Source organism: Anser cygnoides, chromosome 1, assembly GCF_040182565.1.
Source record: "Anser cygnoides isolate HZ-2024a breed goose chromosome 1, Taihu_goose_T2T_genome, whole genome shotgun sequence".
NCBI classification, from domain to species: Eukaryota; Metazoa; Chordata; class Aves; order Anseriformes; family Anatidae; genus Anser; species Anser cygnoides.
The window spans coordinates 82,714,924-82,730,397 of record NC_089873.1 but is presented as its reverse complement, the minus strand read 5'-3'; the positions used below and the strand labels follow the sequence as shown (position 1 = coordinate 82,730,397).

The 15,474-nt window shown below is 37.9% G+C and overlaps 1 long non-coding RNA gene across 1 annotated transcript in view; it reads right to left on the bottom strand.

Moving 5' to 3' along the window:
- LOC106037369 (uncharacterized) overlaps positions 1-15,474 on the bottom strand; it is a 55,132-nt gene that overhangs the window by 21,611 nt on the left and 18,047 nt on the right. The window lies entirely within an intron of this gene.

Sequence of the window (15,474 nt, the reverse complement as noted above, 5' to 3'; positions counted from 1 at the left end):
TAGATGCTGAAATCTTATCATGGTCATAGGCCTTCCAATTCTTAGAACTTCAAGAGAAACAACAATTGCAAAACTCCTGGTAAAAGAGAGCAGGCAGCAGAAGTGCTCCTCCTAGCCATCTTCAGTGCATTAAAAAGGAGACAAGAAAAATGGGGAACAGAAAAGCACAGCTTGAAGAAACATACCCAGTAAGTCCCATTCTCTTGTATAGATGCGTTAGAAGCATCCCTCCTCTGAAACAACTGTCTATCATGTACATGATTCTTGGCTGACAGCACATTTTCCTTCTAGAAGACAACTGTTTTGGGTGAATGTATTCATTGCATACTTTCTATCTGTGCTCAGAACAAATGTATACCCACATATATATGTACTACCATTGTTCCATTGTGTGAAAAGCATATTGTTTGAACTTGCTGAAGTTACAAGTATTAATAAATTATATCATGAAATACATTTGACACATTACTTCTGTCAGTAAGCCATGGGGGGAGGTGGGTGGAGGGGAATGTTTCATGTATATGTTTTAGGGATATTTTGTTCTTGCTCTTCATTATCTCACTTTTCCTGACTCCAGTCAGAAACAGCAAATGAGGGCTGACTCGTTTAGCACTCCCCAAATGTGCTGAATTGAGTTTAGTCACAGCCCACACAGAATGCTATTTCTATTTGCTGCAGCTCAAATCTTCTCAACAGGAGAGGATCACGGATCAAAGATCAACCAGCAGGCAGAAGATATTTTATTTCCAGATCTTGCTTGTGGAAGAAGATGAAAAAAGTGTCAATTAGCAGGCTTTAAATGAAATACATGTGAGCATCTTGCTAGTGGGTTTTACATGAAATGCATACAAGAATCATAAAATAGATTAATCTAAACAGCAGGATATATTCATCATAAGTGTGACAACAAATTTTGTCAGCTATATGATTATCCAGTTGTTATATGGTTTATTGTGCAGAATATTTTTTTAATTCAAGTTCACTTTAACTGTGTTGCTTTTACATTATATTATTAAAAAATCTATTTCCCTTTAACAGGCAATCTAAAATGTTTTTAAGACATGTTTATAGGATATCTGAAGGCATAATACAGTTTTTTTCATTCCTATAAATATTCTTAAAGGGGTGTTTTCTGCAGGTTTTTTTTCCACACCAGGTCACATACTGATATACGGTGCTATTAGTAGACCATCTTTAGCCCAGTTTCTCCACCAGATGCATATATTTTTAATGATTCTTTCCTTGTCAAAATGAGTGAGATTTTACTGGTTGCTATACTGAAAGTGGCAGGCAGTTGATAAAGTGCTTTGTGGATATGTCCTTCCATTCATCATTTTCTTGCAGGTGTACAGTTTTGTTTTTAAACACTATAATTCTATGTCAGGTGAGATGTATATATGCTTAGGGAGGTCTATTCAATAAGCCATAAATTCTGTAAGAGGCTCTTGATATTACTATAAAGTTGGGGTGTCTTTGCTCTTTTCAGCTCAACATATTGCTTCATTTTATTCACATTCATCTAGATGTTCATGGTTTTAATTAAAAAAAAAAAAAAGCAGAAGGCAGGCTCTTTCTTCTCTGCAATGAAATTGGTGCTCTTCTCTCCAGTCCTACACCTACACAGCAAGTAGACCTTACTTAAGGTCACAGGCTTTGTGCCCTGTTTGCTTTCTGTCTCTTCATCCTGATTGGGTCACAGTAAACGTCATATTCCCCTGTGACTGAGAAAGAGGAAAGCATTTCTGAGGAAAGGAAAAAGGAGAGGGAAAGGGGTAGTGCAGAAAGAATTGAAACCAGATGGAATTTTCGTGGATCCTAGGAGCCTTGCCCAATTTGAGAACAGCCATGTTAGACACAACCTTAAAACATTTCTAAAAGAAGGTACAAGCTCAGCATCAAGTACCAATTAAGATCTTTTTGTAGTAACTATATATGTATATTTATTCATCTGTGCATCTGATAATATAAGGAAGTGATTAGCTGAAAGTTTTTGCAGGTTATTATTCTGGAGGAGCAGAACTTTACATATCCATTTAAATTTCAGATTCCTGCCTTGACAGATGGTTTCATACATTTGCTCATCTCTTTAGGAGGGATTCTCTCTCAAACATACGACTACAGCATACAAGTATTATATTAATGGGCTGGACCCATGACAGTTGTGAAACAAACTAGCACAGAAGCAGTATAGCAGATATACGAATGTACAGCAGACTAATGATGAGCTCTGCTTAGGTGAATACCTTTAAGCCAAGTAGTCTTTTTTTTTGTTTTTTTTTTGGGGGGGGACTAATGTGAAGATATCAATAAATGGAAAATCTATCACTTATGTCAGTGGTTTATTACAGTCGTTAATCACCTTTGCATCAAAACTGTTATTTCTCATGTGAATTCATGCAGCTGCAGTTCACACATACTGGCTCTGTTTTTTCTCCGTTATATTGCGGAGCAGTAAGTACCCAGACATTTTTCCACTGGGAGAGATTATCGATATAATCAAAATCATCTCTCAAACTGCTTTTCCACAAATTAAACAAGTCATGTTTATATGTCTCTCTTAAAATATATGGAATTTTTAACTCAGTGCTTAGTTTTCTTTTCTATGATTTCTCTATATCTCCCTTAGCTTTTTAATATCTTGTTCCCATTGAAGCAAACCTGTAGGTAGATGCAGTCAAGTTAATATTTTTCAGCTACAGAGGTAAAAGTCAGTCCTTTTCCCTGCTTGTAGCTCTCTTCCTTGTGCAGCGCATGTCACCTTAGCCATTTCTTGCCACTGCATAGCTTTGGGAGCTCACATTGAGCTCCTTTACAAATGATGTCCTTTTTGAATTGCTGGCTGCTGAGAAGCAGTTCTGAAATAAAGAGTTTATACTTCAAGCCAATATTATAGTACAATCAAACACCTTTCAAAAACTTTTAGGAGAAATCAAAACATCTTTTTCTTTCATATAATCCTTTGTTTTATCTTACATAAACATCCAACATCATTAAAATATGAGTTTCAAGTGGTAAAACAAAAAAAGAGAAATGAACTAGACGCTCTGTACAGAATGATTTATAGGTCCAGGCATTTTTCAGCAGTGTCACTGCTAAAATGTTTTGAGGTTAATGTTTAATTATATTGGATAAAACTTCAATGTAATGGAAATTTAGTTTGACCTGAAATTTCATACTGGCCCAGATTCAGGAAACGTATCTTCTGGTACTAATCTAAAGTGCCCAAACTAGGAGTGCCCTTGCTCTGCTCATGAATAAACAGGCCGTTCAGAAATTCAGCCCACCTAAAATCTCAGTTTCTACCTTGCATTTACTATGGTTACACTAACAGCATTGAAAGAATCCAGTCTCCTCCAAAATTCTTGGTCCCCATTAGCAGTGGTAAAGAGAGACCCATGCCTACCCAACAAAGGACCTTCCCTCTCTTGGATGAAAGGTCCATGTCCACACTGAATAGGATTAATATTTCATATAGTGTTTAATTCAAAACACAGCCTGTGCTGCTGCATCTTTCTATAACAAGATTTCAAGACTGCATAATGCTTGGATTAGGGTGTAGCATGAGGATACAAAGGCGTAGGTAAGGATGCAAAGACTGCAGGAATTGCGTTGGAGGTGTGCAGAGAGTTGAGGGAGTCAAACCTGCTGCAGTTGCATCCATATGGTATAGAGGTGGTTCTAGGATCATTTCCCAAAGCTGTATCATGTTGTCCTCCCAAAAGGAATTAGATGATTTGCTGAGAAAAACAGCTAAGGAGTGAACCGCTTTACTTTCTGTATAATAAGGAGACCAGGAGACAGGACCAAATCAGGGTCTAAGCTATCTGATGGTGTAGATTTAAAGGTTTAATCTGCTAGGCATCCCAGGGAATATCTAGTGTACTTAAAAAAAATAAAGGAGGGTGGGGGGGTGGACAGAGATTAAAAAATAAATCTGACCGCTGGTCCCCTGATCTTGTGCTTAATCATTATCTCATTCCCTTAGTTTGCTTTGGTCCTCGCCAACAAATTGCTGAGGTCAAGCCTGCCATATCCTTAAAGACTTCAGACAGTCAGTGCCTCTTGCCTTCAGCACAGGGATCAGTCTCTGCTCCTTTTCAAATTTAGCTGTGTATACATATACATATACATATATACACACACACACACACACAAATACATTATATATATATATATAAAATGATATATATATATATCATTTAGTTTGGTCAAATTTCAGCATATGGATTTTACAGTGATAGTAAAATTAAAATCAGTTCATATTTAGTACAGACCATAGGTACATACAAAACGTTTTTTTTTGTTTTATAGATTTCTGCAGTGAAGCAACAATTAAGGAAAAACAATAAAGTTCTCCCAAATTATTTGATAAACAAATTACCACATTTATTGTCATAGTGTGGCTACATTCTTTCCAAACTTTCTCAGTAGGTGTCAAGTCTCAGAAAAAACATTAAATTTTCTGATATCACAAGCTCTATCATTTGGATAAGAATATAGCTACACCTTTTCTTTGGCATAATGAGTTAAATGGGCCATCTTTTTGCCATCAGCAAAAAACTGTTCATTGCAAAATGTGGGTAAACATATTTTAATAAAATTTTAATCAGTGAGGACCCTGCCTTCTCTTAGCTGAGTCCTGATATGTCAGATATACAGAGAGAGACAGATGAGATATAACCTATTCATGTTTTAACTCACCTAAAATATCCATGCTGGATATTTTCCCCTGGAAAGAGCAGAGAACCACAACTGGGTATTGCAGAAACATGAAATACAAATAGACTACTCTTTCCCTTAGCTTTCAAAAATCAATTCAATTAGAACAGCATGTAATTAAATGTTACTAAAAGATTTTTCAGACAGACAACTAAATTTCAGTGAAAGACATTGAGGTTTAGGCATCTAAGAATCTAAAACACATTTGAAAAATCACCTTAAATTCTTAAAAATCACCTAGGTGTTTTTGGAAGTCTCATCTATGAGAAATAGTCTTGTGCTCTAGAATGACTCTTTGTAAAGTGCAGCAGAAGAAATAGTACCTTTTCTAATATATCACAAAATAAGCAAAATAAAATAAAGAAACAATATGTCAGAATGCACATAAAATATGAAGCATCTATACCATATAGTGAGATGTTTGCGTTACTGTTTAATTAGTTGTTTAACACAGAGACACATTACACACATTAAATACAGAAATTATGTAATAATAATCCAGTAGGGAGAGCTAGAGGGTAATACTTTTGCCAAGTGCTTAATGGAAAAGATTCAGACTGCATAATTAATTAAGGAAGACATTGCTATTGCAGTATGTATTTCTGAAGGACCTCTCCAAAATGCCTAAGCTCTCTTATTTACATTTTGTCTTGCTTTGATTGTCTCAGTGAAAGAAACTAAACTTTCCTCTCTTTGATGTGAGTCTGGTAACTTGCAAACCACTTTGCAGTTGCCTTCAGAGACACTTAGCCAGGGCCCTTCCACAGCGTTGCTGGTTCCACACTGGTTGCTGACATTTTGCTGAAATTGTCCTGTATTACAACCCCAAAATGATGACACTCTGGATTCAATACAATCTCCACAACAGTGACAGCATGTTGTCAGCTGAGTAAGTCAATTCACCTTGGTAGGCATCACCTGTCCCATTTTACTAACTTTGAAATTCGGAATAAAATTTGAATTTGTACATCCATTGCTTGAATATATTTGTAAATCTGTCTTAGTCATTATATTCCTACATGGTTTACATTTCATGTCAGCAGAGTGTATAGATTTGCATCTTCCAATAAATTATTGCAATAGAACATTGCTCGAAATTTGATGAATCCAAGATATATCGTATAAAAATATTAAATTAATATTAAAATAATTCATTGTTTACCCTTATTTGAATGCATTTTTCATAGATAAAATGATTACATCTCTACTTGAGATAGATAGATACCCACAGAATGAATAAGACTGCACAAGACAGAGGATTCTCAAACCCAGGTTTAGCGCCTGCAGGTGCTTGATGCTGGTATTCCGCTATTTGCTTTTCTCCCTCCCCACAAGATTGAAGACCATATGTTTGCAAAGTGCTGATAGATCTTCCAAATATTTTCAGCTTTTTTTGCATTGCCATCTAAGAAATATAACCCATACTGATTCTTCTACCCAGCTATAGCTATAAGGCCTGCTTTATGAAGAAATATATTTTCTCTGAGTTCTTGCAAGTGCCAGTTGAAATCAGTCATGGAGTAGAGCAGTTTCATGTGCAGAACTGTGTTATAGAGAGCTGAGAGGCAGAACACAAACACTACACAAAAGAAACCTCCGACAAATGCCTTGGCTCAGAGTGACTGCTGAGCAGCACATGCTAATAACAGCAGGAAAATTACTGAGTAGAGAATGAAGCAATTAAAAGCTGTACTGGGTTTGGCACATTCCTGAGACACACAGTGCAACTAAAGAAATTTAATAATGTTACACTCTACATTTGTCAACACTAAAAATATCCACTCAAAAATTTATTTCTGTCTAATAATAGCTAGTTCTGAAGCACTCAGATATTATTGGATTTTTGTGCATTAGATTGTAGCATAGACATTTGGGCAATTTGAGTAATGAACATCATATAATGGTTATCCATAAGGTAGAGGGACGTTTATCCAAAAAGTATATTTACCTGGGGAATTATCCAGAAGGTAAAGAGAGAATGTGGTACTTTGCCAACACTTGGAAAAAAAATGGTCAATGGTCAGAGAGCCAGCCTTGAGCACTGAGTTTTGTTTGACAAGTGTTGGAATGTGACAGAAGGAAAATATTAAAGGGGAATTTGAGAAACAAGAAGCTAAGTAAACATACCCTCTACCTGAAATATTTTGACAGTAATAAAAACTACTTTGTCCACAGATTCTATCAGTCTTTCTACGACAAAAATAAATATATAAATATATAAATATAAATAAACTCTCCACTAATAAAAAAGAATGTTGTACACTCCAAATAAAAACATAATTTCAACATAATATTTGCATTAAGGCACTTTTTTTTATTTGTTTTTTTTTGTTTTCCAGGCAGAACTATGTGCAATGTACAGTGACATACAGATGCATCTGATTACTATTACTCTTGATGGGATGGTGGAAAGGTGTTTCAGTAACAAAGCACTTGTCAAATGGGAACATGGAAGTGGACACAGGTTCATATTTTTCACTACAAAATCATGAAATAGAACCACTGTAGCAGGCACTGTTCCCTGGTAACCTTCCATTCAGGAGAAAACCGAAAAAAGCACGTCTGTGCCATTAGAAACTGATGTCAGAGTCATTTGTGGCTAAATAACAACACAAGAGATGAAACACTGGCTGCAATTTGTGATTCCAAGAGCTGCTATTACTTTGGGAAGAGCGTGCTATCGCGTACAATGGTAACTGCAGCTGTGCTGTCATAACAAGGTTAACCTGCAGTCGCAGGAAGTTGTCAGTCTCAGCAGAGGCCTATTGTGGAGGCCTGGGCTCTGCTTTCCCTGCTGCCACGGGGGAGGCGAACGGGGAGAGCTGAGTCACTCCTTTTGCCCAAGGAGGTCTCGGCGAGACAATCACCACCACAGGCTGAGCCAGACCGCAGAGCTCGTGTCCATTTGGGTTGATAAAATCAGAACTAACGCATTTATCATTTCATAGCAGCAGCGCAGCTTACATTTTAGAGGACAGTGACAGATTCACACAAGAGGATTATGCTTGCTAATTGATGTTACTGGTACATTTGACTGGAAAATGAAGGTGTCAGGACCTCAGTGTTGAGCAAGCTCTGCAAGACATGAAACTGGCTTGTGCTCAGGGGTGAGAAGTTGTTCAGCACTGTATAAAACAGACTTCTCGGGACTGAATAACACCTAAAGAGCTGAGCCTCCTCAGCCCCAGGGGAGTGCGGGGCCACGATGGGGCATGGCAGACCCCAACCTGTCTCCTGCCTCTTCCTCCACATCTCCCTTCCAGATGGCAACACCCAAGCACAATGAAGGTGAGGAACAGCCCTTTTTCTCTTTCCCTCAGTTTCTCTCTTTCTCTTTGATACTTATCTTAGCACCTTTCATCCAAAATGAAAAATATACCTTTGCTGATGCGTCTTTGGAAATTGTTCAGCTTCAAGAGATCACATAGGAAATCAGTCTGGCTTTAACTTGTAATGAAAACTGGTTAAAATTTATGCTGTTCCTCATTTTTATTATTTATTACAGACCCTGCCTGAGTATATTGATTTTGTGCCAACCTCTGTTCCTGTCACAGTTTTTGTCACACAAATGAGGTTCCAGAAATGTAATGCCTGTATTTTATGAAATACAGTCCTATGCCATTTCAAGATGACCTTTTCAGTATTCTGCCTTCTGACGGGCTGGCCATTTCTGAGTCAGGGGCCTATTTCGATCTGTGCCTTATCCCCTCAACACTTATGTTATAAAAGTAATTTAAACAGAGGTTGATATATCAATTTCTTTCATTTGTATTGGTATGCAGAGTTTATGATCTCTCTTCTGGAGAATCAGTGAACTCTGAAGGGCTCATTCTTGCCACCACACAGCCTCCATGTAGGAATGAAATTTAAAATACAGTGTTAAATATGCTATTAAAATATTTTAACTTGATGGGACTGTTTTGCTTTCATCTCAAAGCAATTACAAATGGAGATTTGAAACAGCTGTGAAACACTTCACCCAAATCAGTAGGCCTTGGTTATAGGTAGACACCTATATGGGGAACACAAAGCAACAGAGGTCACACTCCCAAATAGAAAACAGACTTGAAGAGTCATCATCAATCAGTGTAAGCTAATTGAACACACACAAGATGTACAAAAAGACCTGTCTGAATAGGTCCGACAATGACAGGTATCTGCTGTAGGCAGTATCACAATTGGAGATTATAAATACCATAACTAATAATTTCTGGTAACTCCTTATTAACTTTTCCAGCAGTAGGATGGGAAGAAGGCACCAGGAAACTTTCTTTAACAAGCACACCTGATTCTTTGGGGTTTTTCCCTTCATGCCCAGCATGAAAAGACTCCTTTGCAAGGCTTCATGAATGCTCCCATTCCAGTTAATCCACCTATCATACAGGTCACAGGAGCTGCTGACTCTGGATATCTCTTATGACAAATTTAGTGGCATTTTCCCCAGCACACATTAATTTACTTTTGAACTTAACAGTTCAGAATACAGGTAAAAAGATCATGAAATTAAGTATCCTAACAGAACAATCCAGTGGTAGGATATTTAAGAGGAACTCAGGAAGCTGAAAATTTTGGTTTTTCCCTGCTGTGGCTCTGGTAAGCCTCTGAGCCCATGCTCTGGGCCTCTGCTACCCTCGTGACACTTTTCATCCATCTATTTAGACCAGTGGTTCCCAGAAGCACTAGCTCAGAGGGAGCTGACAGCTATCCAGATCTCACTGCCACAGTGCACGTGTAGTGACTATGACTCATCTGTGACAGATCATCCAGACTTTGCAACTTTGCATGCACTGTGGAGACAATCTGTGTATGCACAGTAAATTCAATATGTCCAGAATGTACCTGACTTGCTACACATTCTTTTTTCACCTGTGTAGCTTGTGCAGAAGTTTTGACACATCCTGAACACATCAGATTCATAGTGCATGCACGTGTTTTGTGTGCATTTATTTCTGCCTGGAAAAAATATGAGCTGTGACACTCTCAAGGATGCACAGTGGAAAAGCAATCTTGAGAGATTTTTACCAGCTGATGTCCAGCAAGTCCCTGCTAGATGTACACACAAGTACACAAGTGGACATAGTATTCTTTATACTATATACAATATTCTTTATACTAGTATAGAGTATCTTTGCTGACAAACCTAGGGAACTTTTCAAAAGAAGCATTTTGTCTGGGGAATGGAGTGGGAGGGGTGGAATAAACCCCTGCATTTTTCCTAGGCTTGTTTTTAAAGAGAGCTGATCAGTGCTAACCACTATCAAGCAACTGGGGGGCTGTATCATCCACCAGCAAGTACAAATCAGCACAGCGCTCATCCCTTCTCAGATGGGTGCCCTTTGTGCAGCAGCATGCCATGCAACCACTGCTTTGTTTTGAACACCAGCATCCTGCCACTTCTTCTGGGTAGCCACTGTCTGCAAAAGGAGCACAGTGGGAACCACTGCCATCAAGGCAATCAGTGACACCACAGAAATCCTGCAGGTACTGCAAACCAGGCCATCTTGAGCTGATCTGCATTAACCTGATCTAGCAAGAGACGGAAATTGAAGTATCTGTTGAGCCTGAAGTCATCATGCTATACCTTCCTTTTCCACCACAGGTTGTAACAGAATAGCCTATTCTCTTTTTTTTTTTTTTTTCAGAAAAATTACTTTGGAAAACATGTATTGGTTAAAATAACAGGCAGAACAGCCAAACAGAGAGTTCAGTTGCACCTCGTGCATTTTCACGCCAAAACTGTTAACAGCAACTGAGCCACCTAAAAGACTTTCCTGCCCTGCATGAACTGCTTCTTTGCAGAATTAATTCCATTAATTACTATCAAGTCAATAAACATGCAAACTTACAAGCAATGTGTACTTCAGCCACTGAGCATGTAGTTAGACCTCTAAGCAGTTAGTCATCTTCACACGCTTCAGTGACATTACTGTCAAAAATTCAAGAAAACATAAGAAAAAAAAATTATATATATATATATATATATATGAGGCAAAATCTTTCCTGCAAAGAACAGGAAACCAGAGAAGCTTCTAAATCAAACAATTTAAGGAAATTACCACTTTGGATTCATTTTATTCAGAAGGGTTTCCTTAGAAGGATTAAACAACTTTTAAGAAAAAGTTCATCTTAAAAGCTGTCACTTGTCATCCACAATGCCCTGGAGGCTTAGCAGAAGTCTAGACAAGAGATGAAACTCAGAATTTTATTCAACATTTCCAAGTCAGTCCCATAAAATTCAGGTAAACCTAAACTGACATTTGGGAAAGACAGATTTAACAAAAAGCAATACCAAGCTGTATAAATAATGGTGTCCAAACAGAGGAGGTAGGAGGTAGAAAGGGGAAAGACGGAAAAAAATGCAAGCAAGAAATTTTGAGAGTAACTGCACAGTTATCTAGTTATCACTGAGGTGAGTATTAACAATAGCAAACATGCTCAGAAAGGGATGTGCTGTAGCTATGGTAAAACAATATCACTTCACTGACATAAACACAGCACTGCTGATTTGTCCCAGCTGAGTACTGGGCTCCCAAGCCCTCTTCAGATCTGCCATTGTATGGATAATAACATCCAGACAGTGCTGGACATCATACCAGCCAGAAATTAATAGAAATTATTATCTGTAAATTGCACAACATACCAATACAAAATTACATGACCTAATACAAATACTTACACTTTCCCTGTTAGAACATCAAGGCATGGGCCTCTAAACTTGGAAGCGTGGTCTGAGCTCACCTGCAGCAACACAGGGCCCTGGGGCAGCAGTCAGAGCCAGGGCACTCTGGTCTTGCTGGCCTTTTCAGCCTGGGGAGCAGGGGCTGCAGGCACAAGGAGGGGCTGCGGTTCCCTCCAGAGAGTGAGAGAGGGGGGCTCACCTCAGTGAATCTGTGAGATGGGTGTGTGAAAGACAGGGGGCTGTACAGCCAAGATTTCCAAACTCGCATTCAGTGAATTGGCTGATGGCATGTCTGATCTGTTGTTCTTACGCCCAGCTGCTAAATCATATTAAAAAGAGCTAAAACACATTAACTATCTCCTAATATGAAGTTGTCTTGAAACAATGGCTGGAGTTGTCCCAGAGATACTATAATGAATACGGGAATTGTTCCATGTGATCCTGATGCGTCCCATTTAAACTGTTCAAGCCAACTCTGGGAAAGGCAAAATAGACAGATGCTTAGGACAGTCAAACTGCTCTCCAGAAGGAAAACAGGTATTGCCCCACCATCTACACTGCAAGGCCATGAATAACCAGGCAAGAAGCAACAGCTGATGGAGAGAGGATCTGTGCTGCCAGGGAGGCAGCCCACTGAAGCACCAGGATCCTTGCCAGCATGCTTCACCCCTAGCCTCACTGCAGCGACAGTAGCAGCCAGATGCAGTTCCTGAGACACTGTCTTTCATCTGATAGATGAAATGGGATGTCATCTCAGGTCATCTCAGGTGATCTGAGATGAAGGACATCTGTACATTCTTCTGTAGTCTTCTCCAGTAGCCCAGTGCCTATCATTGACCTATAAGAAGAATCAGTTTCTATTCACTGTAGAGAACTTTGGGGAGCTTTAAACCAGCACTGAAATTGTGTAGTATATATTGAGGACAGTTGTTGGATGGAATGAGGCTAAGCAAAGACATGTCCCCAGTACCATGTCAATCATCTGTTCTGTTTGCCTTTAAAGCTAAAATCATCTAACCTGGGATTCTTCTCTCTGGGCTGTTCTTTTTTTGTACCTGGGAACTGAGGGTGCTGAAAATCTAATCTCAGCTCCTCATATCTAAAATGGGAAAATAAGTGTTTGTCTTACTGGGGGAAAAAGACACGAAGGGGAGCAATTTAAAGACAGAAACACTGAAGAGTAAGAGGCACCAGGAGGTGTAGCAGTATGGTTTCTGTAAGCAGAGATCAAAAGAAAGATTTGCATACTCTAAACACACCTGTATGTTTTTGGAGAAAAAAGGGCATGAAAACTTCTACTGGTAGAGTTTTTCCCCATGTAGACATTAAATACAACAGAACACATGTTCATTTACCAAAGCTCATGCTCATAAAAAAGTCCTTCTCACTCACTTCTGCTAGCCAAACATTATCAGAGGATGCTTTCCTACTTTGTGTGGCTTAAAATGTTGATTATCTAAGCTGAATTCTTCAGAAAAGAGATGAAAACAAAAATTTTCAGTCAATACCTAAACACTTCTGTCACAAAGGAGTCGTCAGAATTTCACATAAGTAAAAGATTCAGTTTTGTGCCAGTGGCAGACCTGATTTCCCAAGTTTGTGGTGGAATCAAATATTTTATACACTTTGGAAAGATTTGGAAATACAAAGTGTTCCCCTTTTTTCCTTCTTCCACACATTAATAAGATTGTCCTTTTACCTGGCATTGTGTTGACCCAGATTTCAGCCAGGAAATGTGAAGAAAGCATAGAGTTACTCACGCCATAAGAATCTCTTTTTAGATGTGAATAAACATTTTCTTTTCCCGAATGATTCTAGGAACTTCCAGCTGAGATAACAAAAATTCATGAAAATCATCCCTCATGTTCTCCATTCCTCCTCTGTGCTTATGTAATCACATGTAATCAGAAGGGGCGTAATAACATCTTTGCTTTTGGTACTGATAGTGATAACTTCTATGTTTCAGCCCTTCACTGTGGAAGGAGACATGCACTACAGATGCCAGGTTGAATTAAATGATACAGAAAAAGTTGCATTGTAAGCCTTTTGATATATCAAGGTGTAGAAAAAAATGCCCTTGACTTCTCAGTTTTCTCCCATTAGTACCATGCAGATGGGAATGTAGACAGACTGTGGGCAAATGTAAACTTTCAGATATAAGAGTATGAAGAAGAGATTGGAGCAAGGAATGTGCCCTTCCTACCGGTTCACTTTCAGAGGAGAAAGTCCACTTTTTCTTTTTTCCTCAGAATCAGATTCCAATGTGCAAAATAAAGGTAACTCCACATATCCATCTTTTGTTACGAATTATGTTTAGCAGGAATAATATATATACATTTAAGTACATGAGGTACATATACTTATGCTCCCTTCAGAGAAATAAAGAAGCCTACTTTATCAAGTTTATTAGATCATAATACAGATTAAAACAACAACAAAACCATCAAAAACAAACAAAAAACTCAGTTGAAAGGGTACTTCTTAGCCACAAAGATATATGTTTTATGAAACCTTATTTTAATTAAGCATCATTACAGCCTAGAATTAGGGGCTTGTAGTATTTATGAATTGTACTGTAGGTAGTTTCTAATGTGTATTAGAACATCACATAGGTATACAACATCACATAGGTATTTTTTTATATTGGGTTTTCAAGATTTCAACGTTCATAGCATCACATAGAAAGATGATAAATATCAAAGAGGTTTTAAGGCTTATTGACTCAGAAATAAGCCCCCAAGATTATGGTTTGAATTTAAAATCATATTTTAAATACTGAAAATATTGAGTTCTAGTGCTGGAAGCAAAAAAAACTTCACATTCTTTTTAAGCTTTTTCCCCACGACATTTAAGAGCTGTAAAGTTACTTAAAATCAGAAAAAAAGAGGGAGAGAGAGAGAAAAGAGAAAGGAAGGAAGGAAGGGAGGAAGGTAAGGGTAAGTAATGAAGGAAAAGGTAAGAAAGAAAATGATAAGAAAAAGAGGATAAAAAATTAAAAAGAAAACAGGTTTTTGAGTCTTTCATACAAAAACCTGGCTCCAGAATCTAAGATTTTAAGGGGGAAATGAGCATCACAATACATCTTACGATAAAGAACATAACAGAGAGAACATAAATTCAGTCCAGAAAGAGCAATAATTGAATACTGAGTATAGAATTGGGACAGTGAGATGAAAATAATTAAAAATAAGTATGAAAACAAAGAAGTAAGGCTAAATGTCTCTTGTTTCTTCCAATCCTTTTGTTCTTCTGAGCAAAATGATTTCTAAAATAAAGAGATTATGATGATGTTCCCTCTGTTTTGAAAGAGATTATCCTGTAGGGATCAGTATTTTAGTCTTCCTTACATTTTTAAAACTTTTTCCTTCTGCATGTGGGTTTCAAATGAAGCACATTAGAATTGCTAATGACATGCCTTACTTAGCTAAGAATATGTCAGGTCAACTCAGCAACAGAATGAGTCCAAGAACAGCATAGTTGGAACAGAAATAGATGTAATTATTCCATTTTCAGTACAAAGTATACTTGCAAGATAGTGCAAAGAAATGAATATTCGAACAAACACTGTTGGGGGTGGGGGGGGACTTCTTAAGTAAAGAAAGGAAATAAAGGGCCAGTAATTTCAGGAAACAAATTTCATTTCTGATATCAAGGAACGGGGTGGGAAAATGGAATTGTCTACCTTTGACAACTGAAGGGGAAATGTGATCACTAATGAACCTGATGAGTGACATAAATTTAGTTTCACGGCAGCTTACACTACCCTAATCCAGTCTAGAATAGCAGTAAACCAGTCTGATGATTGTTTAGTGGGGTGTATGAAATTGCTTTAGGGATTTCTGTCCACAACCTATAGCTATGAATTCATGTTACCAAAAACAAGTTCTAAATAGTTTGGTTTAAAGTAAATATTTTTGGCTCAAAGTCATCTGTTAGACATGAAATGACAGCATAGTTTTGTCTGCCATATGCACATATATAATAAACACATATTGATGGCCACTTTGTGAAGATCTTGGTCATTTTACATTATAATCCTAGATGTACTTCCCATCTCTCTGATGACACCACACTGC